Source organism: Corvus cornix, chromosome 12 (genome assembly GCF_000738735.6).
Source record: "Corvus cornix cornix isolate S_Up_H32 chromosome 12, ASM73873v5, whole genome shotgun sequence".
Lineage (NCBI taxonomy): Eukaryota > Metazoa > Chordata > Aves > Passeriformes > Corvidae > Corvus > Corvus cornix.
Window position 1 is genome coordinate 3,060,168 of NC_046342.1, and position 27,145 is coordinate 3,087,312.

At 41.7% G+C, this 27,145-nt stretch overlaps 1 protein-coding gene across 8 annotated transcripts in view; it reads right to left on the reverse strand.

Moving 5' to 3' along the window:
- Window positions 1-19,243, reverse strand: part of ATP2B2 (ATPase plasma membrane Ca2+ transporting 2) — a 385,606-nt gene extending 366,363 nt beyond the window's left edge. For 3 of the 8 annotated variants that reach the window (XM_039558681.1, XM_039558678.1, XM_039558679.1), the window contains exon 1: window positions 19,134-19,243. The gene's annotated coding sequence lies outside the window, so the exon portion shown is untranslated. The remainder of the gene's footprint in view (window positions 1-19,133) is intronic. The other 5 variants (XM_039558683.1, XM_039558682.1, XM_039558677.1 and 2 more) reach the window with 3 other exon arrangements.
- Between the last annotated feature and the right edge of the window lie 7,902 nt (window positions 19,244-27,145).

Below are 27,145 nucleotides of genomic sequence, written 5' to 3' on the forward strand. Positions count from 1 at the left end.
TAAGTTTTCATTTCAAAATTCACCTAAATTCAAGGAAATCTGGAAAACATTTCGTTTTAATTGAGCTGGCAAATATTTTAGGCTGAAAAGCAATGCCTTATACAGTGTTTTGCCAAGAATCCAGTAATTGTTGTTTCAGTTCAATTCTGGTTTTGTTTCTTTCAAAATTTTTGTTTCAGTCACTATGAATATGAAAGCAAACAAAATTTACCAACTTTAGCTGAGGGCTAATTCACAGGGATTTTAGTCCAGTGTGGAATGCAACTCTGCTCCTCATAGCTGGGTAAAATCATCCACTGAGATCCTGCAGGGGCCCATACAATTAACACAGGAACATGGTCAGTAGCTGGTACCTGGGCTGGCAGGCAGAGCTGACAGGAATATTAACAGGAATATTAACAGGTAGACAGGTAAAAGTATATTCCAGGACTCAGGTGTGTTCACCTTCTCAAACCCAAAACTTCAGCAGGGATAACTAAGGCAAAGGACCTTCTGTTATTAAGAACAGCCATTCCTAAATATTTACAGTAGTGAAAGGGCAAAATAGAAAGTCTTCTGCCTCTAAGGTCTTACTGGGGAGTTCAGAGAAAGGATGGGCCAAGGAAACAGCTAAAGAAGAGACAGGAAAAGAACCAACATTGCTGTAGGTATAGTGAGTTCTGAGCTCTTCTCTTACAGACTCCTCCCTTCCTCAACAATTAGCAATTGTACTTTGATTCCTTTGTGCATAGTTTGGAATGCTGAAAAGAATTAATATTTCAGCAAGGCTAAAAGGTTGTGCAGCCTGCAGTCTCTGACTTACCTAGAGCAGGGGCAGTCCCCAGAGTGCAGGAGTTACACAAACAGGCCTCCAGGAGTGGAAGGGCCACTTCCAAGAATGAGAAAGCAGCTCAGTCATTATTCATTTTTATTGCAGTGGTATATTCATGCAGTGCATAAATATTATTTCTGTCTCACTAGTCTCTTGCTCAACCCACAGGATGCCAATTAGCGATTACTTTCTAATCTTACTTCTAGTTCTCTGCTTTAAACATCTATTTACTGGTAAACTGGCCAAGGCCCCTTTACCCTCTGAATGGGGCAAACATTGCATTTCATAAGAGCTATATGATATTTATTCTTTCTGTTAATAGCCTTGAAACAAAAATATGAAAACCCAAAACAGATAAGAGAAACAGAAATCTAGATATGCATATACAAAAGTCTGTGTTCACATGCAAAGAATAAATATGCACAATATTTCTATAGTATCTAGGCAAGATCACATTTTTAATCATGGTTACATCATATATGTAAACGTCAAACATTTAGCAAGATGCAAGGGAGACGCACAAAACAATCTCATGCAAAACAAAATATTTAAATGACAAGAAAGTGTAACGTATTTCTAATCTTCACAGTCACTTCTACTACGTTTCTGTGCTCAGACATGAAATTATGTCTTCCAGAAGAACACTTAGCCTACTGTCCCTAAAACAAGTTAAAAGAAGAAAGCATTCCTTTTGTGCCCCAGGACACAGACAACAGGAAGAGTATTTGCTCTGGGTGGTAATTAGATGATACTGAGGGCAGCACGTGTGTTCATGTGCATGCACACATTCACCATTTACCCCGAGTGGCAATTAAATGATTTTATGTTTGTATGCACACACACTTATCCTGGCCAAATCAAAGAGCCACAAAAACCAGATCAAACAGAACAGGAAAATCAGCGAAGAGCAAGACCAAATGCACCAGGTTTTAGGCTTTCCTAAATCTGTCATGGTTGAAAAGTTAGCAATTAGTACTTGGTAACTCTTCAAGCAGCACAGCCCTGCCTTGGCAATTGTAATTCATAAGGCCTTTGAGTCATTTGAACGCTTTCATAGAGGTTTATCCTCTCTGCTCATACAAGTCATTATTCTTCTGATTCACATCATTTCCTTGAAAACTTGGCATTTCTAAATTTGCCTACGATGCCGTGAAACATTCTGAATCATTGACCGGGGGTTAACAACAGGACTGGAGCAGCACTAAACCAAACTAAGGTTACAATCTTTGCTAAAAGGCAGTGACAGATTTACAGCAACCCCTAAAGCTGTGCTGTGTTGGGACTGGTTGCACTTCCGAGCCAGTTACTCTTACCCAGCAGAAAATGAATTTGAGAGTCAACACACACCATCAAGTGACTCCATGGAGAATTCTTATGTCTGTGTTCAAACCCATTTATTTATACAGCAATTAAACGTCTCTATAATTACGTTTTATAAATGTTTATAGCTCATCTTGCAAAACAGCTACATAAAGAGGAACTATACTGAAAATTAAAGGTACTTAATGCACACTAAACAGCAGAAATGGAAAGGCAAGTTTATTTTTTGCACGAACTGTTAAGGAAGAAGAGACAGGCTGTCCATCTGTACAGACTCAGAGATTAGGTCACCAATAGAAAGAAGATGTATGGACAATTTTGTTTACATATTCAATAGCTTGGAATTGCATTCAGCTTTAATTGCCATGTTCCTACCCTCATGTTGTTGAATAAATGTTTTCTTCTCTGCTTCTATACGGGAACCACAAAAGATCACATCATCAGGAGGATAGGCAAAAGAAGAACAACAGACTGATGTTTCCTAAGAAACATTTGTAATTAAAATGTGATTTTGAGACACACTACTAATGTCTCTGCCTAACAATATTATTGTTCTTGGTAACAGGGCTTATTTTCATGTAAGTATTTTGTCCATTTTATAGTTTATATATTAATTGTCTGTCAAAGATAACATTTATTCCTATTCCTTTTAATTTCTCTAATGCAATGGCATGGCAGTAGATTGTTAATTTATGCTGCATATTGACCTTCTGTTGGTCCACTGATGGCCATGTGAGAGGCTTCATAAACTACCAGATTAGAAAAACACTTCTGCTGAAGAAAAGCACTGATTTATCAGAAATGTCAAAGCAGATAAACAGTGAGGAGATATCAAGCACGCCCACCCAACTGAAAGGCACTTAGGAATTTGCCTTTATCTGCATTTTGCCTGCAGTCCCTAGAACACTGAAGAAATGGAAAATTATACCTGGAGTAAGTCTGGACACGCAGGCAGGAGAGCAGCTGCAATACACACATTTCATCTCTGTCTGTCATTTTCCCATAGAGGTCTCTTAAGCAGTTGCCCATCTTCAGTTCAACAGGAGAAAAAAAACCCAGCACAAAAATAGCTGTAGATAAACCTCTGCCACTTCCCTCTGCCTCTGTGGGGGCTTTTTGTGGAGTTTTAGGCATGATGGTCAGTGAAGATTTTGCTTCATCAGCTGCCTCTTCCTCTTATTCTCCTCAGAATTCACTCATGTCAATGATTCAATAAAGACATTTTCAAAAGATTTTCAACATCTATGACATTTTTTTAATCCAATTCTTGGAGTAATTGGGCTATCTTCTATCTGAGTCGAGATCTTAAAAAAAAAAACAACTAAGAAAATTTTCCACCCATCTTACATCACCAACTTTCTCTTGGTCAGGGCATCTCCTTCACTTGCCCTGGCCTGGTTGCCTCAGGTAAATACTCAGCTCTTGTGGCCTATTCAATCCCAGCTTTCTAAATATTGACTTTTTCCAGTTTCCAGTGTTGCAAGTCAGGGGGAGTGAAGCTGGATGCTGAGGAGTGCAGACACTGAACATACTCTTCCACACCTGAGAGTAACTGCAGACTCAGCCAAGGATTTCCCTGCACACTCCTTTGAAAGAGCCCTGGGAATACAATTCATTTTCTATGCCTTCATCCACTTCACCCAGTCATCAGAGCTGAAACTTCCCCCAGTGCAAGCACACACAATGCACTGAACTCTTCTGTCTGGAGAGATCCTTGTCGTATTTGTAGCACAAGAATACACAGAAGTCATCCAGGCTGTGCTGAATAACAAGCTCAGATGGGATCCCTGCCACTCTTGAGGCTGCCCAGAAAATAGACACTACAGAATATCCTAATCTGAGACTGCCTCATTTTATACCCTTATTGTTCCCTAAAAAGTATTTTGCATATGGAAAATATTCTTTTTAAACAGCCTACCAAGAAAGGTGAATCCTCTGAAAGTTTACGTCTACAATTAGAGCTACTGTTTGGAGGATTTAGTCCAACACCAGTTTCTGCTCATTATAATCACACAGAAATTCCCTATAACATAGCTGATAAGAAAGTTTTATTCATGGGGCTTCAATACTAAATTTGAGATAATCTAACAGAACTTGGGATTTAATTTCTATAGAAAAGAGCTCTCTTTTTTTCTTCTTAAGTACAGGAAAATGCTGAATGCTCCTACTTGATTTCTGTAATCTGTTCTAGTACAACAGCACCCCAGAGCACATCAAGGATTCAACTTAATATGCAGTTTCTTCATTTTCAGCTACTTTTCTCAAGTTCATTAAATGATTCTGTGTCTGTAAACCTGCTGGCAACTGGATACTCCACCTTACTGCACTTCCTGCCCCAGTGAGTTTAAATGCTATTTTACACTCTCAATTGAACATTAAAAGGGCAATGATACACACCAGGAATTTCATGCAGCTGTATTAATGCTGACTACTGTAGCAGAGAACTGGCTTCCAAAGCAGCCCCAGAATTATCTTGTAGAGACTTTATTACCAAGAAATTGAAAAAAAAAAAAATCCTAATCTGGTCATTCCTTATAAAAATGAGGAAGAAGGGGAAAAAATTGACAGTTTGTTTCTTTTTAAGGCAACATCTGAGGCATTTCAAAATATTTTTCTACACAATTATAAAGGAATTTTTTTTAAAGGAAAGTCAAAGGAAAAAAGAAAAAGGTGTTTTTGCTGTATTATATGTTTCCAGGAACTACAACTCACAAGAAAACATCACATGTGATGGAGATGATGCACAGAAAATCTTGTGCCAGAAACAGAAAATTAATCAATTTAGTAATCTGTGTGTGTCATCAGGGCCAAATACTCATCTATAAAAAGCACCTCTTTGGTGCCTCATTGGCTCCAGAACTCCAGCACCATCTTCACTGAATCTGGTGTCTTCTAAGATCACATCTCCAGCCTGCAGCCTGCCTTACTACTTATAGCTGGACAGGATTTCACAAATATTTATAAATAGGAAGTGCTTCACAGAAGTTCCCTTTTCCCACAGTAATTCCTACTTCAACATACATGAAAAGTTACTTGCCACTCAGAAAGCTGAGACATTATTATGCATATTAATAAGCATCTTAGGAAGTGTAGTTTTAATGTATGATGTATTTAACTATAAGTCTTGACCTTATAATGATCTCACACAACTATTCATATAAATAACAAATAGTGTTGTGTTATTTCTATGAACCCAGCACAGATTACCACAGCTGGACTAATCTGTGAAGAACTTCAATTTCTACCAACCCTTGTGGTGCTAAAAAAGCATCTTAGATAACAAAATGGGGAAAAAAATGTTAAAGAGAGAGAGAAAAAACCCAACTTGAAAATACGCTGTGTTTCTCAGAGCACTGTCACTGCACCTTCAACAGCTACAATCCTGCTGGGTGAGGACGAGAAGAGTGAATACAAAAAGCTGCCACCAATCCCATCCTCCTAAAGCAGGAGCCCAGCACAGGCACACAGGAGCTGGAACATGAGTGTGGCTGAAGGAAACCTGCCTTCCACATTCAGGAAGAATTGGAAACAAGCAAATAAATCACTCTGAGTTGACAGATACATTTTTTCCTCCCATAGAACACTCTTTCCCTCCTATTCCTATGCATAGGCTTGTGTGTGCATTTCCATATTCCCTTGTAGGTCATCTCAGACAGAAAACAAGGATGTAGGAAAAAGCCACAGCACTGGATTTGGGGGAGGGGGAGGACTTACAACCAAGCTTCCAGGTCATCACTGCCTTGCAAGTTGATTACTCAACTCACGACTAATCTGCTGCACAATGCAATTTGATTTCAATTTCCCAAGGAGGTGGAGGAAGGGAGAGAGGAGAATGTATCCAGCTGATGAAGCCCTGCTTAGGTTAAAGTCTGCTGAAAGCTCTCTGCAGAAAAAGTGCACAGAAGGCACTGCAAAGGAATTAATGGCTGGTCATGTTTCCCCTCTACTTTTTCTGTTATTAAATATTTTTGCTAACTAAATAAGCATGACCATTTTGTTCGACTTTGCTCACAATATCTCCTAACACATACAAAATTCTGTCTTTGAAAAATGGGGGTTTTTTCCTAAAAGGAACGGAAGGCAATTCCATTTATTGGATAATTTTTCTTGATAAAAATTATAATTTTTTTTGTATTTACAATTAGTAATGGTACTTTATATATAGCTCAAAATATTTTCCCTTCTCCTGGAGGCAAGAGTTAAAGGCCTCTGGCACCACCATTGACCAAATAATGAAAGAATTTATTTGCCATGCAGCTTTAACGAAACAGCTCCGGAACATTTAATTAAAAACGCTGCAGTTCTTTTCAGGGAAGAGGAAGCCTGACAGAGAGTTATACTTTGCAGAATTCCTTTGCTTCATTGCATGTACATTTCAACATCAGACCATCAAACACTTCATCAGTTTATTTCCATTCTAATCTGTCATTTCCCTGGCAATATCCTATTGGAAGTTACTCTCTCTGCATATTTCACAAAGACCAGCTCATTAGTTTCTTGTCTACCAACCTGCTTAATTACATCCCATAGTGAAACTCCATTAATTTTAACAGAAGTTATGTGTCATTCTACAGCCTGATTTTGGTATTTTGATCCCGTTTCTAACAGACATTTTGATCCTTGGTACAGAAAGTGCCACTCACACAGTACGAAGCTCACAGAGATAAAACTCACTTTGTATAACTCAAAGTGCCAAGTGCAGCGCACGGAGTCGGAGCCCATCCCGACATTGGCCAGGATTTGCAGCAGCTGACCTTTGAATCAGCCCAAAATGGCCCTTCTTCAAAGCTCTATCTGCTCTAATCAAATAGAATGTAAAACAGCAAGGGACTTTCACTCAAATGTTTACAGAGGGGTGTTTTTAATTATACAATTGAAAATTTTCAACTATTACACTGGGGAGATTTACATGAGCTTATTATGACTTTATAGACTTGATCTGGTTTAAATTATGAAAGCTTTTTATAACTTCCTACATAAGGACCCAGATTAGAATTTCTTTAATCAGCTCAAATATATAAAATTTGAATTAACCATTCTTACAGTGTGCTTTTCCTGGCAGAGATTTAATGCACCCCCACAAAACAGGTACAGAGATTTGCTCAACAGAGAAATAGTGAAGTAAACAAAGCCCCAGCACTGTGACTGACAGACAATTAGCACCAGGCATGACTTGGGTTCTACAGGCTTCTTTTTAAACAGTCCCAGTACTTCATAGAATATTTTTTAAAGTGGTCTTCTAGATCCACTTGATGTGTGTGTGTGTGTGTGTGTCCACCAAATCATCGTGGCAACTCTGTTTCATTAAAACATCACAATATTTTTTGGTCAAACCTTTGCTTTATCAAAAGTCCAATTACTCATTAGTTCTCCCAGATTTCCATTGGAAAGAAAAATTTTAAGAATTATCCCAGCTGTGAAGGTGACTGATAACCAATATACTGAAATGCATTTGGGGAATCCTGGGCTGATTAACTTTGAGTGATCAGAGATGTGAAAGCTGCGCTGTCAGTCAGAGCAGGGACTCAGAGCAGGTTTCTCAAAAGCCAGTCTGTACCTCAGAATCCCTGATGAGGGACTGACACATTGAAGTTTCTATCTCAATGGAAATGTAAGTTTTATAACATCCATATTTTTTTTTAAGTCTGGTTGGCTGTATATTTCCAGGATATATTGTATTTTCGTTATTTTCGCCTGATTGAGACACAGTTTTTAATTATCACTTTCTGATGGATCCAGCCAGCCACAACAACCACTATGAAATTTATGTGGAGCCTTTCCAGAGATAAGAGGACTAAAAATAGCTGTCAATAGTTAGGATCCCTGTAGAATAGTTGTATAGTGGGCAATACTTTGAAAAACTGAAATGGTTAACTAGATTTCATTATAAGAAGAGATGGTAAGTATTTTCTGAGAAAATAGGCCTTTGTAAGAGCTCTTATGCAGATAACTCTAAAACTGAGAGCCAAATGGTTTTTAGATGTACTTGAAAACTCCTTGAGTGTTAACTGGGATATGTGGATGGAGAAGCCCATGCTCTGAACTCCTCAGTGCAGACTGTCTCACTGATGTCATGAGGAAAATCCTCACTCCTGTAGTTTTATAAGGAAAATGGACATTCAATTTAGTAGATAATACAGGTCCTACTATCACAAAAGCAGCTGTTATCATTAAGCCTGATCAATTCACAAACACCACAAGAACACAATTTTTGGAATATCAGAACACAACTGCTCTCCAATACTTTCATGCCCAACAGTTCTCCAAGTTAATTGGTCAGTGCACGGCATCAGAAATTTCCTATGAAATGTTACCCCACAAAGGCTCCCAGCACACCAGGGGGCTGTGAAGGAAACCACCCTTCTCTGTCCATGTACACACAGCCCCTAATTCCACCAAGCACTCAGGCCTGACGTTTAATGCTTTACTCCAGCAGAATTCAAATGCACATGTAAATGCTTTGTGGAACAAGGAGGGATTTAGGCATATGCTTAAGTACTTCACTGAACTGGGACCAGGCTACTATTTATAGCAAGGTTTTTGTTCCGGTTTTATTGTTCAACACTTAAAGTCATCCTATGGCTTTTCCTTCTGTATACCCTCCCCTCACGCAGCAAACCTTTTAAGGCTGCAATCTTCTTCCAGAAGTAGCAGGTTTAAAATCAAAATGGATATCATAAGCTCCTCCAATTACATAATTTTTTTCATCATATTTACACAGAAATATGAAAAAAAAAAAAGGCTGAATGGTAGGAAAGTTATGAAGCCAAAAGTTGTATGTAATAACAGGATGAAAAATCCCATCCCACCCCACCCCCAGCACTGAAGCACTCACAGAGGAACCAAACACTAATGTGTGCCCCCAGATGTGTTCATTCCATCTTCCCCAAGTGTCCTTCGCTGTGCAGTCCTCTGTTCCACGGAGAAATTCAGGCAGACTCATGTTTAAGGCACGATTTTATTGAACTTGAAAAGCCATCAGTGCTGAACACCCCTTGCTGCTGCAGAGGCAGATTGCTAACAGGCACTGAGTGGTGTTGTGAGGAGACAAAAATACTTCCAAACGACTTCCAGTTCAACACCAGCACCTCTGTGTTTTCATTTAGAGAAATATATCTCTCTACTGCAGAGGCATCTGGACCTATCAGCTCATCTTTCAGTGTTAATGAACATGTTTTCACCAATCCTTGTTTTGATTGATCAATGTCTTTTCACCGATATTGGTATAACAGCAAAAAATCCACATCTCCCTAGAAATCTCAAAATATTCCATCTGCTTTTTAAACAATACTGTTGTTCTCTTACAGATTTTATGTTCCCCACAAATGTGCACATGGGTCTTCTGTTTTCTATATTTGTACACAGATTACCCAAAGACAGCGCTGTGCTTCTGGGATGCTCGAAAATCTGGTTGGAGAAAACCGGCAGGTTTAACTGTTAAGCCAGCTGGGAAAGGCGTGCTTCCACCCAAAGCGATAGCGACTGTAAGGATGTTTAGGAACGGAAATGGTTTAAAGGGAAAGGATTGATGCTGATATTTGTTGAGAATGCAGGGAGAGAGCTGAGAGAGGAGAGGAAGACGGGGAAGGACGCAGAAGGAGCGATGCGAGCCAGCGGCGGCTGCGGCAGCGGCTGGGCCAAGGGAGGGGGCTGCACGGAAGGGAGGGGGCTACAGGGAGGGCAGGGGGAGCAGGGGGCTGCAGGGAGGGGAGGGGGCTGCACAGAGAGCAGGGGGCTGCAGGGAGGGCAGGGGGCTGCAGAGAGAGCAGGGGGCTGCAGGGAGAGCAGGGGGCTGCAGGGAGGGGAGGGGGCTGCAGGGAGAGCAGGGGGCTGCAGGGAGGGGAGGGGGCTGCAGGGAGGGCAGGGGGCTGCAGGGAGGGCAGGGGGCTGCAGGGAGGGGAGGGGGCTGCAGGGAGAGCAGGGGCTGCAGGGAGAGCAGGGGGCTGCAGGGAGGGGAGGGGGCTGCAGAGAGAGCAGGGGGCTGCAGGGAGGGGAGGGGGCTGCAGGGAGGGCAGGGGGCTGCAGGGAGAGCAGGGGGCTGCAGGGAGGGCAGGGGGCTGCAGGGAGAGCAGGGGGCTGCAGGGAGGGGAGGGGGCTGCAGAGAGAGCAGGGGGCTGCAGGGAGAGCAGGGGGCTGCAGGGAGGGCAGGGGGCTGCAGGGAGAGCAGGGGCTGCAGGGAGGGCAGGGGGCTGCAGGGAGGGCAGGGGGCTGCTGCCGGGCCGTGCGATGCAGAGCCCGTGCTGCGCAGCGGGAACAGCCGCTTGGCACTTCCCAAGGAAATCCACCGCCGAGCTTTGGCTATGGAAAGCTGGCAGAGAGAAACTCGCTCTGCCTGATTCTTCCTCCGCTCAGGGGAACAGGATCTTATACATCCCTGTAAATACTTGCACACGAAAAGCATCAAAGGCGGCATTACAAGAGAAATCCATTCCTCTTGTAATTCATGACTTTCAGTTCTGGCTGCCAAGATGCATTGAAAGGGGCAAAATCATCCCTCAAAAGCACATTATTTCATCAGAGTGCCCTTACAACATAACCCAAAGCCACTAAAATCACAGAGAGAAGCTTTTCACCATTTTCAGGAGTCTGAGCCGGACTGCAATAACCTTCAGCTGAATTATTAATGGTAACTTGTAAGCCATTACCATGGAAAGATCTCTATTAGTCACCAACTTACAGTGCTATTTTCAAAAACATCCAACTTAGGGATGCACAAATCCCATTGACAAGCCAACAGGACTTAAAATTCCATTTGGCTTCCATTCCTCCCCTTTTTAAAAATCCTGCCCTTAATACATTAAACCTTCCTACTGCACTGTCTATAACTTATTTGATAATCAGGCCATAAACGTTACTTGACAAGAACACAACCCTTGGTGCTAAGTTTACAAATTCTCTCCCTAGGACAGGATGAAATTTTAACTACAGGGTGTTCAGTTCTAGGCAGGTTCTTCTACTTGAAATGCAAAGGTTCTCAGAAAGGTGTCCTCAAGAAGAACAGCAAAAAAACAGGTATTTTCACGTACAGAAGAGACTTGGTTGGTTGTGTATTTGTAGAACACGTCACACTTGACTTCCACATAAGTAAATGGCTTTAATGCTCCTGTTGAATAACATTACAAATATCTTGCAGATACAAACAGTGCTTTGCGCTTACAGCAGCATTTTCTATCCAAAATTCCCAGCAGCTTTACAAGTAGTGATTAATTAACCCTTGAAACAGGCAGGTCATGTGCACACTGTAACAGCTGAATTATAAATCTGAAGCAACAGCCCACAAAGACAAGCAATGTGTATGAAGGCACAAAATGTCCCCTAACAAAGCAGGTAACGAAACACAATTTGTTCTCCCTTCCCATGCCACAGCCATCACATACCTGCATTTTTTTAGTCTTTCCTTGAGCAGGAAACGTGGGATATCATCAAGGTAGAGCTGTGCTAACAGGATAAAGGTATGAGCATGGAAGCACTACTAATGCTGCAGCTGTGTTTTATTCTCATTAACAGGAAAGCATTGGCTGAGATCTTAAGGGCAGCAATACATTTCAAGTAAGCATTATCACAAGTCAGGAAAACTCACTAGTAACACACTGAAAGGAAGATGTGAAGGAAGCACAAAAAAAGAAGTGGAATTCAGGGCAACAATTTCGGCAAACTCAGTCAAGTGATTTGTAACATCTCTTAAAGAGAGGATCAAGGAATTCAGGAAAACTGACAGTTACCAATGAGGAGTGTGTGAAATAGTGCAAGAGATTATCTCAGTGCAGGGGAATGTAGGAAACACTGGAAGAGACTGTTACACCCAGAGTCTTTAAAGGCTTTGACTATCAGAAGAGATTGTACAAAAGGTGAAACAAGAACATTTAACAAAGAACAAGTATTAGAATGGCACAAATGTCTCAGTTCTGATCCAGATGAGCCAACACACAAAAGGATCAACAACTAATGAGGGACATAAAAAGGCAATAGGAAAAGGATCTATAAATACAACAGAAGTAAGTGGGAGAAAAAGATAAGCAGAGGCTCTAGTATTTAATGGGAAAGGAGAGAAAATAACAGATGGCAAAGAGAAAGCTGAAGCACTCAGTGCTTCCTTCATATTCTTTTATGTCTCCATCTCAAGGATAATGAAAAGCAAAAATATTTCTAAAGTTATTTTTACTGAGAAGACAGGACTAGAGGCCTGAAGAAAAAATGAATTAGGCTAAAAACTATCAAAAGAAGCCAGACATACTCAGTCTGCTAGAGAATGATGAAGTTCACTGCAGAGTACTTCAGGAATTACCTAAAGCCATCCCCAAACATTAGCTATTATATTCAATAATGCACAAAGGGAGGGTAAAGTTCCCAAGGGACAGCAGCGAGGCAAAACAGTATGTAGCTTCAAAAGGAGAAGCAGGGCTGAGCGAGGAAACTGCAAACCCCACCACCTCCCTTTTATACCACAGAAGACACTGAAACAAGTTAAATCACCATATAAGTACCTGAAGGATTAAGTGCCTGAAAATAATCAGAATGTCAAACCAATGAAGTTTCCTTTTTGATATGGTAACTGGGCTACTACAGAAGGAAAACCCAGTAACAGGCAGTTTATACTGGCGACAGTAAAGCTTTCTGTAACTGACCAACGTGACATTTTCATGGCGTGGAAGGACTGATACGAAATTGCAGTTTAGTGGATGCTCAGTTTCTTAAAAAAAACGAAAACCAAACCACCACCCAAATTAAAAGTGATTACTAAAATTCACTCTCAGTGGAATACATCTCACAACTCACTCCCCACATTAGAAAATGCCAGGAGAGAAAAATGTTTGTGAAGCAAACAGGTAGGGTTCATATCACCTCCAGTCCACAAGCAAACAAGATCAAAATTCAGACTAAAACGTAATGCATTGACGAACTTGTTGCAAAGTGAAGTGTAAGCAGAGCAAGTGCAAATCCAGACATCAAGAAAAACACTAAATAGAGATAAGCTGAGTTCTGTTGGAAGGGATCTGGAAGCCACTGTTGACTATAAGTAAAAAATGGTATAATGGTATTTTTGAAAAGGATGTCTAACAGGACTGCCACTCAGACAGTAACCTTTCCATTTTCTCTACTGTCCAGAAAGTTGCAGAACATGAGTGAAGAAAAAAATCACAAGAAAATTCCCAGTAAATGCAACTGTGTCTTGTCATCCTGTTTAGCTGGGGAGCAATAAATGTCAGCAGTGCCAAGGGAAAATATGAGGGGAGCACTGTTGGGTCACAAAAAAGCAGTGTAATAGTGTATCTTTTGGAGGGAACACACCCATTAACACCAACCTTCACACGCCATAATGGCATTTTCGTGTTCCTACTGCTCTCCAATTCTTTAGCACTTGACACAGAATCACCAGGGCTGCTGTATATAACACATTAATTTTTCAGAGTATTTAACCTTTCAAGAAGAATCATTCTCCATCTTCCAGATTGATTCTTGTGGCATTTTCAAGCTGAACTAAAAAATGGGCCCAGTTTTTGTCAGGGCTTTTGGACACTTGGCACTCACTGTAATTAAGAAAAACCCAATGATGTGGAACAGACTCTCTTCCAGGTAAAATTTTGACATTTTGTCTTCATGTAATTACTTTCTACTGTTTATAGGCCAAAACTCACGCCAGTCTTCTATTCTTAGTTCGCATAAACTGATTTAAAGCTTGTAAAATACTTCACACATTAGAAAAACGCTGGTGAACGTGTAGACTTTGTAGACTAAAGTAATGCATTAACTTTGCATTTGAACCTACGACCAGAAGTTCAGTGCAGCAAAGCAGTTGTAAATACACCTAATGATGCCACGAATTAGTTATAAATAATGAAATTTCTTCTCAGAACTTCCATTTTGCTTCTCCTGTAACTGTAGCCCAGCACCTAAAAATGCACATGTCCACTTCCTGAGATGACAAAGAATGTAAACCTTAATTCTTTTGGAGTAATTACTTTAAGCTTCAGCAATTGCAAAGAAATCTGATGATAGCAAAGAATATTTTTTCTGCTTGCTTATCATGAATCTCCTCATTCATACTGCTGCTTAAAAATATTCTGAAATGCGTATTAGATTACTTTCTAGGAACCCATCAACCTATTGGAAGTGCTCAGCTTGGGTTACAGAGAACATTCCCTGAAAATAAAATTCCTATTATTTCAATCCTCTTAAACAGTATTAACCTCTTTAAATAATAACAACATTACAAAAAGGTTTAAAATACCAAGAAATTACCTGAGTCACAAAAAATTAAATGCTGGATCATCTAAAATATGGCCTTATTTTGTCTGCTGTGCTGAATGCAATCACACCTTCCAGGATGGAAGATTTCCCATCAGTGGGAATAACTTCCCCTAATGAAGAATGGCTATCCAATAAGCAGGACAGAATATACAGGATCAGCAAATACTTTAAAGGTGATTTTTTTCTGCACAGGAAAGCTATCCAGAGGCTTGGAATCTCCTGCTCATAATGAGACAACAAAAGGAATGTGCTGGGCATTAGGCTCACTGATAACCATCAAGAGAAATCCTGTTCACCAGAAAACTCCTGAATCCTAACGCATGTCATGAAGAGGTGCATATGGAGTGGACAGCAGCTGCAATATCTTTAAGCAATCTTCATCCCTGATGGATGACTTTAGAGTAGGCATAATATTCGTAAGTTCAATGTAAGTTATTTGAGCCTTGTTAATAAATAAATCAGGCTAAAGGCAATTCCCCAAACACTGTGGAATTAATGATTTATCAATCTTAGAAATAGAAATGCTGAATAGAGACAGCTGCATTATTCTGGCCTCATAATGCACAAAAGGTTTTCAAAACTTGAAATGTAAATCCAAGGTCACACTGCTGTGGAGTGTGAGAGGGAAATGTGATTCAGTCTTGCAGCTCTAAATCCTGTCCCTTCAACAATTAATATCAATCCTTGATGAATCTGCAGGCCCTTGTGACAATTTCCATATCCACACGCAATGTATACATAATCCCACTGCTACATGCAGGCAGGAGAAGTACCTCCTCCACCAGCACAAATGAAATTAGGCAGGTCTGGTTCTGAAAATCCCACTGCTGGGACTTCTTAAAGGCAGTCCACTGCACAGGGAGTAAACTCATTGTGCACAGAGGTTCCTGTATTATGGCAACTGGACAACCCAACACACAACCCTGCTGTTGCTGCTCTTTCACGGAGGTTCAGCTCTTGCATGACAACGTTGCCTTCCCAAGCCCTTGGCACGCCAATTGTGGCAACTTCAGGAAGCTGAGCAGTTCTTGGGATGCATGGCCTTGGAATAGGAATGATGGAGCAACTGTAAAACCTGCCAGCAAGGCAAGGCCTTTCGACCAGAGGAGAAAAAGGGCTGGGAGCAGATTAATAAGCATCCACAAGAGAATTGCTCTTGAGGCTCTGAGGGCACTGACCTGAGCAGGCTCTTCAGAAATACCTTTACTGCATACTTAAAGGTGTGCAGTGAACCCTCCAGAACACACTTCCTACTGTAGGTGTTAAAGATGTAGCAACCCCTGCCTCCTAGAAATATTTAAAGCTTCTTTGGTTTACATTCCAGTGTGTGGAGGACATCCCTGCAGCACACCAGTTATTCTATTTAGATGCTACAAAACATTCAAGAATTCTGAGCATAACGTTCAAAATATGTGAAAACAAGGCCTTTTACTTAATGACCCATAGATACAAGTCCATGCTGATGGAAACGGGGTCATCCAGCAATACAGCAGTTACACATCCCTTAGGAAATGCTGTCTTAGATCACATAGATGCAAAAAATTGGTCACACCCGTAAAATGGGAGTCTGAAATATTTCACTACTAAATAACTCCATTTATGAAGATGAAACTATTTTCAAAGTAGTCTTTGACAAAAAATAAGCATTTGTGATTTAATTGATAATGCTGTAGCATGAATATATTGAGACCAGCCTGGATCTCAGCCACTGTGACACTCATTGCTGTCACTCCTCTCATCCTATTACACACAAATATTTCTTGTTCATTCTCCCTTTTCCTTTCTCAAATATTTTATATTTTTCTTTTCAGATAATTAAAACTATTTATCCTTTTGGATTTGCCACTCCTATCCATACAATAATCTGCTTTTCTATATATCTTAGTTTTTACAAACTTTTTCCTTCAAAGGACAACTTAAGTTCCACTCTGAACTTTGCAAATTGCAGACATTTACTGCACAGTGTACATTAAATGTAAAGCTGTTTGGAAACAGAATCCTTATGTCTGACACACACATTCCAAGGATAAGCTTCACCAGAAGTTTGAGCTTTGTTCAGATGTTTGTTTTAAAAGATTTCAGCAGTCATACAATTTTGTTTAAATGTAAACATTCACTCTGTTCCCAATTATCTCCTCCACTATCATCTCCCATCAGACTGCTGCTAAAACAATCACTTATCTCTTGTACAATTACTCTGCTTTTTCCTCATGGTCAATGCAGATGACTTTTTCCCAACTGCAGTCCTGAACCTAATCTTAAGTTACAATGCAACTTTTAGAGTGTTTTGAGTATCAGAATTTTCTTTTTAACCTCACTTGGTGTACTTTAGACTGCCTACAATACACTGCAAAATATGCAGGTTTTGTAGATGCAGATAAACTCCAAGCACTTAAAGGATTATCAATATTCAGACAAACAGTCCTACTTTCCAGTCACATCACTGAAGTTTCTGTGGTAAATGACCTGAGGTGCTTTATTCTTGGCTAACCAAGGATGAGGAACCAGACAAATGCACCAAGTTTGATTCAGCCAGATACAAAAAGGCAGCAAACACTGTTGGAGGTGCCCTGTGGTGGCTGATATGTGATGTGGGACACAGTGGAGACTCACAGCCCTCTGAAACAGTGCCAAAGGCCAGGAGGGGAACCCTGAGGCATCTCCAGTAACACCAAACACCTTTTTGGGGAAACCAAACCAAACCCACTGGCTATGATAATATTCCATTCAGACTCCTCACTGCAGTCCTCCAAACCAGATCCATCGAGGTGACAGCATGACAGGACACCATATAAATATCCCTGCTATCTCCCCACGGAGCTTGTCAGAAACAATAAAAATGTACTTAGCATAATCAGGAAATAGACAATTGAATGGTTAAAAGATATGGTTGGGATAGAGAGACATGCCAGACATTTGGATCAATATCACATTCAGTAGCCTGGATAATCAAGAGGTTGCGGTCCTGGATTTACAGCATGTGAGCAAAGGACAGTGCTGGTAGTGGTATCAAATAGGAATTCAAGGTAACAGAATACTCCACTTCCATTCCATTAAGTGTTAAAGTGACTGTGTTCATATTGACACTAAACTGAACATTTAATCCATATTCTTTTGCTTTAGGAAGAACTTGCAGCAATATTCGCTTTGAAAATGCAGCTTAACATTAGATCATGAAGTCATTACAGAGAATACTGAGATACTGAGCTGGTTTCTTAGCAAGATACACAGAAAAACCACTTCTCCACAGAAGAGTCATGAAAATGCTGAATCCTGTTTGAGTCAGCACATGAAAATTAGTCACGTGTAGGTGAGGGGACAGGATCAGAAACGAAGTGGTGCTCAAGAACATGACAGTGTGCCCGCAGTCCCACTCAAAGGACTGCTTACGTAACTCAGGGCTCACAGTATCTATCAGCCACACACAGTATTTCTCAAAAGATTCCCTGTTACTGTTTGGGAGTTGAGTTACAGTAGTATCAACTTTCACACTGTTTAAAAACTTACATTTTAGCTTATTTTGGGAGCAGTTAAGTCCTACTCTACACCATTGCTTTCAGCTTGCCTATCTTCCCAGCACCTTATCTTGGTACCCATGCTTCTCAAATAGCACTTTACTACAAAATACGCTTTAAATAAAAAGAAAGTAAAGAAAGTATTAGCACAGAATTAGGTTGGTGTAATGTGATAAAACTGCACAATAAGATGGAAAAAAAAAAAAACCACAGGCAAAAAGAATCAGCAACAAATACACAGAAAGAAGTAAACTTTTTGACAGTTTAATTCAGCAAAGGAGATGTTTCCTCCACCTACAATACAAGAGGCCATTCAAAGATACAGAACGGAAGACAGTGCCCCTCCGTTCACGTTTCTAGCACAGTCTCCAAATCAAGATTTTAGGAGAACAACCCATTATGCTCAGTGACGGTAGGAAAGCACATCTTGACGACATCCATGCCAAGGTGGTGGCGACCGGGACCACAGCGGCCGCCTCAGCCGGCATCCAGGGGCACCTGGGCGGGCTGGTGCACTGCGTGACCCGGGCAAAGTTACCTCCCGCCGCATTTTCCTCGGGCTTTGAGGCGCTCGTAACGCTCCGCTGGAGTACTGCGAGGCTTTGAGAACTACTGCTTGTAAAACATTTAAATCCCCCCGTGGAAAAGAAGAAAACAAAAAAAGCCCCAACGCGGCCGCAGCAGAGCTCAGCGGCACCGCAGGAGCTGGGCGAGCGCCGGGGACACGGCGGGGACGGCGCTCCCGGGAGGGCTTCTCCTTCCATCAGCCCGGCCGAGGGAGCAGAGCTGCGGGCAACAACCTCCTTATGACTCTCTCAAATTAATATTTCTAGGAGGAGCGTCACCTCCTGGAACGCGGCGCCCCGAGCGCGTCCCCGGGGCCGCTGAGGCTCCTGCCGGGTGCGGTGCCGCGGGCGCAGCGGGCACCGCGGTGCCTCGGGCGGGCAGCGCGGGGCTCCGCCGCCGCCTCCCGACCCATTCCTATCTCTAAGAGCCCTCTGGGCTTCAGCCGGACTGAGACCAGAGGCTTCCCGCAGCAGCGCAGCCGCTGCCACCGATCCCGCCCGCCCCGCGGAGCCGCCTCCATCCACCGCCCGAGCGCATCCTCCGGCCGCATCCCGCTGCCCCCGGCACCGCGCCGGGATGGGCTCGGCCCCGGCAGCGCTCCCGCCCCCGCCGCCCGCTTCAAGGTCACCGCGGCGCGGGGCAGCCCCGGGGGTCGCCGCTCCCGCTCCTACCTGAGCCGGCGAGCGGAGCGGAGCCGCCGGGAGCGCGGAGCCGCCGCTGTCCCCTCACCGGCGGCAGCGCCCGGGGACTCGGGCCGCGCACGGCGCCTCCTCCTGCGCCGGGGCCGCTGCGCTGCGCTGGGAGGCGGCGGCTCCGTCAGACTTAGCGGGGAAGCCCTGGGGGGGCGGGCAGCGCGTCTCCCCACCCCGCGAGGTGCCGGAGCCGAGCCGAGCCTCCCCCGGCGGGGCTGGGGCTCCCCTCAGCGGGGAGAGGCTGCGCCGCGCCCCGCTCCGCTCCGCTGCCGCGCAGGGCTCCCCTCAGGGGTCCCTCAGGTGCTCGGGGGATGCGCGGCAGTGGCGGGAAGCGCGCGGAGGCGCCGCGCAGGTGAGGGCGGCTCTGGGGCGCCCCAGCGAGACGGGGCTGAGCGCGTCCGTTCGGCACCGAACGTTTAACAACACCACCTTTCTATTGCCTTTTGGGGTTTTTTTCCCCCTTTAACACTCGCCAGTTTTCTCCCCGAATTCTGCAAAAATCCCAAGGGGAAAGCCTGGCGCGGATTCTGAGAGATGGAGAGTCCCACCCTGGGACACAGCACCTGGGGAAGTACAAAAAATGGAATCATGATGTGCAGGTGATGTGTGTTATACAGACTGAGCAACAGCACTCCAGATTTAGAAAATTAGTAATAAAACCCCACCCCGTGACTTAGATTTGAAGATACTACTTTTGTTTGCAAAGAGGATGGCATCTTTGAAATGCTGCCAAAGTAGTTAATGCTGGGTATTTAACCAACACGTTCTGGTTTTACACATAGGCTTAAGTTAGCTTTCCTAACAGTTCTCTTGTGCCACATAATCTTTTCACCCTGAGAGTTCAAACCAGTTACCAAACGTCTCCAAAGTTGAACTGAGACAGTGAATTTTGAAGAGCAGAAAAATGTATTTGGTAGGTGGGATGGGGTTTTGCGTGGTGTAAAGAATGCACACACATCACACAACAACTGTAGACTGCTGCAGAGAACAACACCAGCATTTTACTTGGAAAACTGGAAGTCTTCCACCACTTTTTATTGGTGAATAGCAGCGCTGCCTAGCCCTGGTTGTTTGACAGATGATACACTGTTAATTATATTCTGATTACTATCTTGGCTTCTTCCTTAACACCATTTAAATTCCAGTTTTAACCTTATCTCAGCAAGGACTTAAGGAAAAAGTAGGACAGCCAACATAAAAGTACAAATCCCTCCACATCTTCTAAAACTATTTGTAACTTACTGAAACCCAGGAGAAGCTGTTACCATGTATCTGTAGAGCTTTCAGACAGGCTTGTTAACAAAATCCAGACTTGTAGGTCTCAGCAAGCTCAGTTACCAGCTTTGGAAGAAAATCAGAAACCTGTAAGTATTCTGCAAATATCTAGATTGGTTTTCTCATCCGATCTTAAACCACATGCTTACTGCCAAGTGAGAGTGAGCAAGGGTGCTTTCCCTGGCTACGTTTCCCTGGGTCATGAGGAAGATCAAACCAACTGAGAAAAACTAATCAAGAAGAGCAGCATTTTTGTTTTGACAATGCTTAGAAAGATGGCAGAGAAAGCCTGAATGAAATGTTTACAGAAATAATCATGCAAACATTAGGTAAATGCGGTGCTATTTTCAGCTTGTGCTTATTAATCATTTAAAGCAGATGATTGGAGTGCCATTTGAAAAGCATTAGATGTGCATTCTTACTAGCTGCCTGCAAATGCATTTCACCGGTAATTCTGTGCTGCACACAAAACATGGCATCCTCCAGACTGTTTTCACAGAAATACTAAATTCCACACACAGCTCCACCTGTTAAATACCAAGGCTCACAGTGCAGAGCTCAGGGTTTAAATCTCACCCAGAAGGACAGTCTCCCATCACGTGATTCCTCACATCAGAACATCCTCGGCGGGTCAGCTGCTGCAGCTGGAATTAATAACACCAGAGCAGCACAAACAAATTATTGCTTTCCTTGCTTCCTCTTCATCTTCTGATGTTTAGCCCCTACGACTGACTTTGTCAATCATGGTGAAATAGCAGAAGCATCTGGCTGTTTATCACTTGTGATAAGCAATGACTGACAGGGCAGCTTTCTTCATTTTAAGATCTTCTGCCTATGAAAATCTTTCCCCATGCAGACAGTGGAGCAGAACTTCGTACATTTCTACCAACTAGAAGCTGTCCCCATATTTTTGTAGAGTACAAGGCAGAGGTCTCAGCACATCTTTCCTGTTTCTACAGCATTTCTAGGAATTCAACCTCTTACAGGTTTTAAAAATACTTAAAGTGTGATGTTAACAGTAATAACATCAACTAATGACTAAATCTAACACTTCTTATTATATTTTAGCGATTATGACCATTTGTGTTATGTTTTTCCCTAAATTCATTCCACCTCCTCTCACCTAAGGTGACGTTTAGAGATTCCTTTAAATTCTTCCTCTCTTTCCTGGTTAATGGGGGAATATATGTGTAGTGGGGTCATCTCTTTTGCCAAAAGGATCTAATGGAGCAGAGATCACGTAATCACTAAGCTCTAGCACTATACTTGCCTCGAGTTTGAATAACCTAACAGTGACTTATCCTTCTCAGACAGTTCTTCTCCGGTTTTAGCTTCACATAATTTTCACAACATGGAGCTTAATTTCCACGCTAACAAAACAGGAGAGGAATTTCAAGGAAATTCCAGAAAGGAAGCGATAATGGATGCCAGTTCAGCAACTCAGATTTTGGCTGTATTATGTTAGAATGAAACAGCTATTTGTATTTCAGCCTCCTTTAGGACATTTCTAAAAATAGATGTGTTTGTGAAAGGGCATAACTGGGATGTCTTGATACCATATATAAACATAACATCTTCCATCCTGTGGAGCCCTCACTCACTTACAGAGTTTACCTTTGAACCGCTGTTGGTGCCAAATGGCAACACTGAGGATGAAAGTGAAGAATACAAGAATACTTGGTCTGCCAAAAACCTAGTAATTTGTGGATCAAGAGAGCAAAGTGCAATCTTAAAAGCTGTCCTCATCCTTCAGACAGAGAGGTTGTACCAGGAGTGGTTACACAACACCACGGAGCTGTGTGAAACATGAGCAGCAGGGAGGACTTTTGGAGTGCCCACACTGGACTCCCAGCCACCAAATCCGACTCTTTTCTAACAAACTGGGACATTTCATTACCAGAATGTTCAGACCCAGCTGTAGCTTCTATTAAGGAAAAACTCCCATGGTATCAAATGCCACCAAACCACGGCACAATTCCAGCATCTGATAGAGTAGAAAATGTATCCCTGTGAATCGCCAGTGAGATCTCCTGCAGTAATTTCACACCCTCACACCAGCCTCCCAGTGAAAAGCCAACCAGCCCTAAATATCTGCTGGTTTTAAGAGCAAAAGTAACACCAGACAAAGGCTGCGTCAGTAAAACACTCTGTGACATTGCCATGATGTCTTACAGCAACCAGCATGAGGAAATTGCTTTTTGCATTTAACGTTTCGACATCGTATGCACTACAGGAGAGGATAACAAAAACCTGCCCTCTGCTTTGTTTTGAAAAAATACAGGTTGACCAGAGGATTATTAGGTATAATGGGATATTCTGGAACCATAATTTTGCTGTTCTAATTCAGTATCAAAGCAAAAATAGTCAAGTGCAAAGGGCACATTATGTCTGCACTTACATGAAATGACCTTGCTGTGGCCCAGCTTCAGCCATGCAAAAAGTAGAGGGACTTCCACTTCCATATGAAGTTCAGCAATTCTACAGGTCAGACACAAAGTTCCTGTGCTGTTGGCACTGCTGATCCTGGCTAGAAATAAGATTGACTAAAAGTTACCAATTGATTTCTCTATAAACCAAATCTGCTGCTTCTCCAGCAGAAAGAATTCTCAAGCTGTAATTTGTTAAACGTGACATAAAGTTGATGATCTTGCAACCAAAAGCACTTTGTCAGAAACAGCATAAAAGGCCATTTTCTCCCACATTTAGAACTCAACGGATGGAGGTGTCCACAACACCTTTATTCTGAAAAAAATTCTCAAAAATTAAATTAAAGACCCCTACCAGTCAACAAGAAGCCACCACAAGAAAAGAGGTCAGAAGAATACGGTGAATAGAGACACTGCACTATTATGGTTATATATTTTCTGAAAGGGCCAAAAGGTAGTTTTGCCAGATGCATAATCTGACTTGGTTTGTCGTAATCTGCTAATTATATGTATATAAAAGGGGACAGAATAACTTTTTTGACCCCTGAACTCCTCAGCAGTCACGAAGTCCTTTTATATACGTAAGGTAAATTGTGCAAAAGGGCTTTTTGCAATATCCAAACCTTTTTGCAACACACCGAGACAATCCTCTTAACCTCTTAAATTATGCAGCAAGACTGCTTTAAAAAAATCCCAAATTCTTCAGAATCCCAAATTCACAGATTACTGTGAGAAGTCAGTTGGTAAAATTAAAAGCTTTAGTAAGGATGACATTGCTTTGAGAACAACTTACATGTTTTGTTTTATTTCTTTATTAACGAGGAATTACATGAGGGAAAATGCTCGAGTGGACCCAGGACTGGATTAAAAACCCTGAAAACACTCTGAGAGCCAAAAGATGGTGAATTACCAAATGTTAAGTCACAGCACTGTTATTTTACAGTTAAGAAGAAAAAAGACAACTTCTAGTTGTATAATAATCACAAATAATCTCAAACATGCTCCTTTCCTATTGATTTTTCAACTATTTTTTTCACTTTGTTTTCTGAGAAGAAATCCTGATAGATTGAAATAGGCACCAGTTTGGAAAATTAGTGCAAGTACCAAAGATCCTGAATGTGGCAGAGCATTAAATCCTTGGACATGGGATATAGGGCATTTCAGAAGCAAGAGTAAAATCAAATTAAAAAAAAAAGCAGTGAAAACAAAGCAGCAGATAAAGGTCAGTACTGGAAAACCAGCTGAGTATTGGCAAATTTGTCTCAACATTCCCATAAATTTAAAAGTCAGTCCTTGCTTTCTATAGCAGCTTCCCAAGGGGGAAGCAGAATCATTGATTTAAATACTAGTTGTCATCAATGGTTGCAGGAGAATTTCCCAGAGAAAATACTACACAAAAATACCTGAAAGAAAATATTTATCAATAACATAGAATTCATGTTGCAAATAAAAGTGAATTTACCAAGGCAAAATGAACCTAGATGTGGTCCCAGTGGTCATTTTATAAATCCCGGATTTAACTTGCTGCTCTTTGGGTAAGAATAATTCACAATTTGAGAATAACAACATTTTACAGTATCTTCTTTGGACTGACTGAAGGTTGTAAATTACAATCCTGCTATTTTTTTAGGAAGCCCACTTACCTTTCATACTTCAAGTCTTAATAAAAACCCGGGGCAAGGCAAATCTGCCAACGTGCATTTTAAGTGATTGCTTTAAGTCATAGATGCCAGGAAAAACAATCAGGAAGCCCTTGGATGCACTCAGGAGACCCATGTCACTGCAGAAGGAAGCTACCAATGCTGTTAGGCTGCTCTGCAATTTATCAACAGTGAAATCTGCCTTTTCACTTTTCCAGCTTCTGGCCAGAACTCCTGCTAATGAACCCAGTGCTTATTTCTCACTGCGCTGTAAATAATCACCTTGGATCTTCTCACAATCACTACAAATGAGCCCTGAGGTGGGATGAACATGGGCATTCCTGTCAGACTCAGGCACCTCCCAGGAAAGCACTCCCAAATTAATCCCACAATTACCCAGCACTCCCAAATTAATCCCACAATTACCCATGTGCTGATGGGCTGAGAAGTTTCAGGGGTTGATGAGGTTTAACTCGTGTGGAAACAGCAGCAGCAAGGCCCTTCATGGCTCAGCAAGTACAGACCTGGCATTTGTGTGGCCTCACCTGCAGCCTTCCACTCTGAAAAGAGTGGGTTTCTACAAATAGATATATATAGATAAATAAATAAATATATATATATATATATGTACACACTCACTGATATAAAACAACGGAAAGAGAAATAAGTACACCCAGATTGCAATTCCAAATCTCAAATGACTTCAGTATCCCCAGTTCCACCTTTCCATTATCTGGAGAGAGAATTTAAGGTGCCTACACACCTAAATTATGCATTTAAGGATTAATTAAGAATTAACCTCTGATATTGTTTTATAATTAAATCCATATATCTGTCTAATGATCCTGGGCATATATGAGAGTGATGAGTGCAAACAGCAGGAAGGCAAAAATGTGCATGTGGATTTCATTATGGATGGGAGAATTACAAACCTTTTCTTATTTTTCATTCAACTTCGTTTTCTCATAGCATTTCAGCAACATATTGATTTATATTGATCTAGAACTTTTAGACAAAAAATTACTCCCAGTTAAAAACTACTTTTTTTTCCCTCAGCCAATAAATTCTGATTCTTTCTTATTTCTCTAAGTATGAAAATTGTCATTTAAAGATTTAAACCTGAACTCTGTCAACAACAATATACTGACAAAGTGCATCCAAACCACAGTTTTTCTCTCAGTATAACTTTCTACACAACTTTTAATTAACCATGGATAAACAATGGGATGGATTTTATTTTAAAATGCTTTTCTGCAGTGGTCTGAATTTCTGCAGACTTATTGATCCTGAAAATACTCCCTTATCTTTAGTGTTTCCCAGTGATAATTGGATAGAAATTACCTTGGGAATAGTGTCTGACACAGAACATCAATGCATTGTACAAAAATAATCCCCCAGCCCCTGAAGTTTAAAGATTTAATTGCTTCTTAGAGATGGTTTAAATTTTTTGTTATATGTAAGTGAAATCCCAACATAAGTTCTTGGAAGAAGTTTTATCCTCTTACAATGGGATTTGAATGGTTTGGGCTTCTCTGCAAATGGTCTTGTCCTGCTGCTCTGCTCCTGCTCTCAGGCTGATGCACACTCCGTCCTCACTCACAGACACTTCCTAATGAGGCAAATATTACATTTGTATATTATATTACAATTGATAACTCTCACCAAAATAAACAATTTTTGACGGAATAGAAGAATTAAAAAAAAAAAAATTCATGTCCCATCTTTCCTGAAATGTTACTACACACAGCTAGCTGTCCTAATTATCATAGAAAGCCTGGATCTCAGCAGCAGGAGTGAACTGGGATATGCTGGAAAACAAAAGCTGGAACAATGCTTGAAAAGCTCGTGGTGGGTGGGCTGCCAGTCCTTCCATGACCACTTGCCAGAACAGTTCTGGGATGACTGCTCGGACTAAAAAGCCCCTGAGTCCTTTAGGAATCCTCCCCTTTGCAGTTCCATAACCTGTTTTTGCCTGGAATGAACAGGTTGGGATAAGCACCATCACTTTCTCCCCAGTAGCTCTGGTTACTCCAGACTTTTTCCTTTCTTTCTCTGTGAGGAGGAAAGGAGAAAGTTCTTTGCACAGAGTGAGGTCCCAAAGATGGACTGTGCTGTTCCCAGCGGAAGGAGGCAGCCAGGCCTTGGTCCTGGAAATTAAGTTATCTCTGTTTCCTCTTTCAGTTCTCTCCTGTCTCTGGTTTATTTCTTGGTTAAACCAATGCTCATTAGTTGTGTCTGCATTTAGTCTCCAACAATTGGCAAAATTGAAAACACACACTTGATTCAGTGTTAGGGGAGCTTCAGTAAGGAAAATCCGGGAATTTCTGCACTAAGACAAGTGTTAAAGGTTTAGATGAGGCAGCAAATCAACTCACAGAGTGCAGAGCTGTACCTGCCCAGAGGTTACAATCATCCTGGAACCTGCCTGTAAGCACAGAGGAGCTTAAGTGTACCTTCAGTTATTCAAGACCAAAGAAAGCAAAGCCAGGTATGAAGATACAATCTTTCTTAAACGGTTGTTTTATTACACAATAGTAAACCCCCACCAGGAAACAACCACCTTCCATAGCCCAGCAAAAAAAAACCACCAGGAAATCTTCATCCACTCCTTAAAACTTCTCTCAGACTACATACACACGTAACTTACTTC